Genomic DNA, 2,691 nt, shown 5'->3' with positions numbered 1-2,691 from the left:
TTCTCTTTTGTAGCATGGACATATGGACTTTTATATGGTTCAAAGCAATAGTCTAGTTTTGACATGAAGATTTCAATACTCAAGCATATCAACAAGCAACCATGTCTTTCAAAATATCAACACTAAAGCAAGTTATCCCGAGCCCATCATGCTCAATCATTGATCCATTCATGAAACACACTCACATATTAGCGACATCCAATGCTCAAGTAAGATCATAGTGCCCCTTAGTTCGTGCTTTATAAGAGAAGATGGACAATAAAAAATAATAATTGTATAAAGTAAATAGAAAGGCCCTTCGCAGAGGGAAGTAGAGATTTGTAGAGGTGCCGGATCTCAAAGCGAAAAAGAGAGATACAAACATTTTGGGTGGCATACTTTCCCGTCAATGAAAACGACCGAGTAATTCCCAACACTTTCCATGCTAGATATATCATAGGCGGTTCCCAAACAGAAAATAAAGTTTATTCCTTTTTCCACCATTCGTTCATCCATGGCTAGCCGTATTCACGGGTGCCCTCCATACCAACACTTTCCAAGGAATTTATTATTTGACAACATAAATTAAATTCATTATTCATTTCGGGATTGGGCATCCCTAATACCTTTGCCGTACTCTCGTGCAATGACAAGTGAACAAACACTCATCTTGAGAATAACACATCTAGCATGGAAAATATTGGCCACCCCCTGCCGCTTCATGAGCGGTACGAGCACACTAAAATGAAATTTATTTTGAAAGTAGAGATGACACATACAAATTTACTTAGAATGGCACAGAAATACCACATATAGGTAGGTATGGTGGACTCATATGGCAAAACTAGGTTTAAGGATTTTGGATGCACAAGTAGTATTTCTACTTAGTACAAGTGAAGGCTAGCAAAAAGATTGAGAAGCATCCAACCAAGAGACGAAAAATCACATAAGCGAGCATTGAGCATAACTAACACCGAATCAGGCACCACAAGTAGGATGTAATTCCATTGCATAACTATTGACTTTTGTGCTTTCATAGGGAATCACAAGCCTTAACACCGATATTCTTACTAGAGCATAATTACTCATCAACATGACTCACATATCATTATCATCATATCGCCAAACCATTACAAAGAATCAAGTTTATATTGTCTAATGATCTTCATGAAAGTTTTTATTATATCCCTCTTGAATACCTATCACTTTGGACTAGTTTAATATGTTGCTTTTGATAGCTCAAACAAATCTAAGTGAAGAACATTGCTACTTCTTGAGCTTGCGTTGTTTTTTCCCTTGAAGAGGAAAGGGTGATGCATCAAAGTAGAGATAAGTATTTCCCTCAGTTTGAGAACCAAGGTATCAATCCAGTAGGAGAAGAATGCGCAAATCACCAATACCTGCACAAACAATCAAACACTTGCACCCAACGCGATAAAGGGGTTGTCAATCCCTTCATGGTCACTTGCAAAAGTGAGATCTGGTAAAGATAGATAAACAAAAGATAAAATATGTTTGGGTTTTAAATTTATAGATCTAAAAATAAAAGATTGCAAAATAGTAGATCGGAAACTAATATGATGGAAAATAGAAGATTGGAAACCAATATGATGGAAAATAGAAGGTTGGAAACTAATATGATGGAAAATAGACCCAGGGGCCATAGGTTTCACTAGAGGCTTCTCTCTTGAAGGCAAATAATACAGTGGGTGAACAAATTACTGTCGAGCAATTGATAGAAAAGCGCAAAGTTATGACGATATCCAAGGCAATGACTATGCAATATAGGTATCACGTCCGTATCAAGTAGACCGACTCCTGCCTGTATCTACTACTATTACTCCACACATCGACCGACTCCTGCCTGCATCTAGAGTATTAAGTTCATAAAGAACAGAGTAACACATTAAGTAAGATGACATGATGTAGAGGAATTAACTCAAGCAATATGATGAAAAAGCCATCTTTTTATCCTTAATGGCAACAACGCTATACGTGCCTCGCTACCCCTACTTTCTCACTGGGTGAGGACACCGCAAGATTGAACCCAAAGCTAAGCACCTCTCCCATTTCAAGAAAAACAAATCTAGTTGGCCAAACCAAACCGATAATTCAAAGAGAAATACAAAGATACCAAATCATGCATATAAGAATTCAGAGGAGATTCAAATAATATTCATAGATAAGCTGGTCATAAATCCACAATTCATCGGATCTCGATAAACACACCGCAAAAGAAGATTACATCGGATAGATCTCCAAGAACACCTAGGAGAACATGGTATTGACAATCAAAGAGAGAGAAGAATCCATCTAACTACTAGTTATGGACCCGTAGGTAAGTGGTGGACTACTCACACTTCATCAAAGGGGCAATAGAGTTGATGTAGGTGCCCTCCGTGATCGAATCCCCCTCTGGCAGGGTGCCGGAAAAGGTTCCTAGATGGGATATCGCGGGAACAGAAGGTTGCGGCGGTGGAAAAGTGTCTTTGTGGATGCTTCTGGTGGTTTTGGGAATATTTGCAAATATATAGGAGGCAAAACTAGGTCAGGGGGGCCATGAGGGGCCCACAAGGTAGGGGGCGCGCCCTCCACCCTTGTTGCCGCCTCGTGGCTCTTCTGACTTGAACTCCATGTCTCTTGGGTGTCTTCTGGTCCAAGAAAAATCATCGTGAAGTTTTATTCCGTTTGGACTCCGTTTAGTATTCCTTT

Source organism: Triticum dicoccoides, chromosome 6B (assembly GCF_002162155.2).
Source record: "Triticum dicoccoides isolate Atlit2015 ecotype Zavitan chromosome 6B, WEW_v2.0, whole genome shotgun sequence".
NCBI lineage: Eukaryota > Viridiplantae > Streptophyta > Magnoliopsida > Poales > Poaceae > Triticum > Triticum dicoccoides.
Note: the sequence above shows the minus strand (reverse complement) of the source record.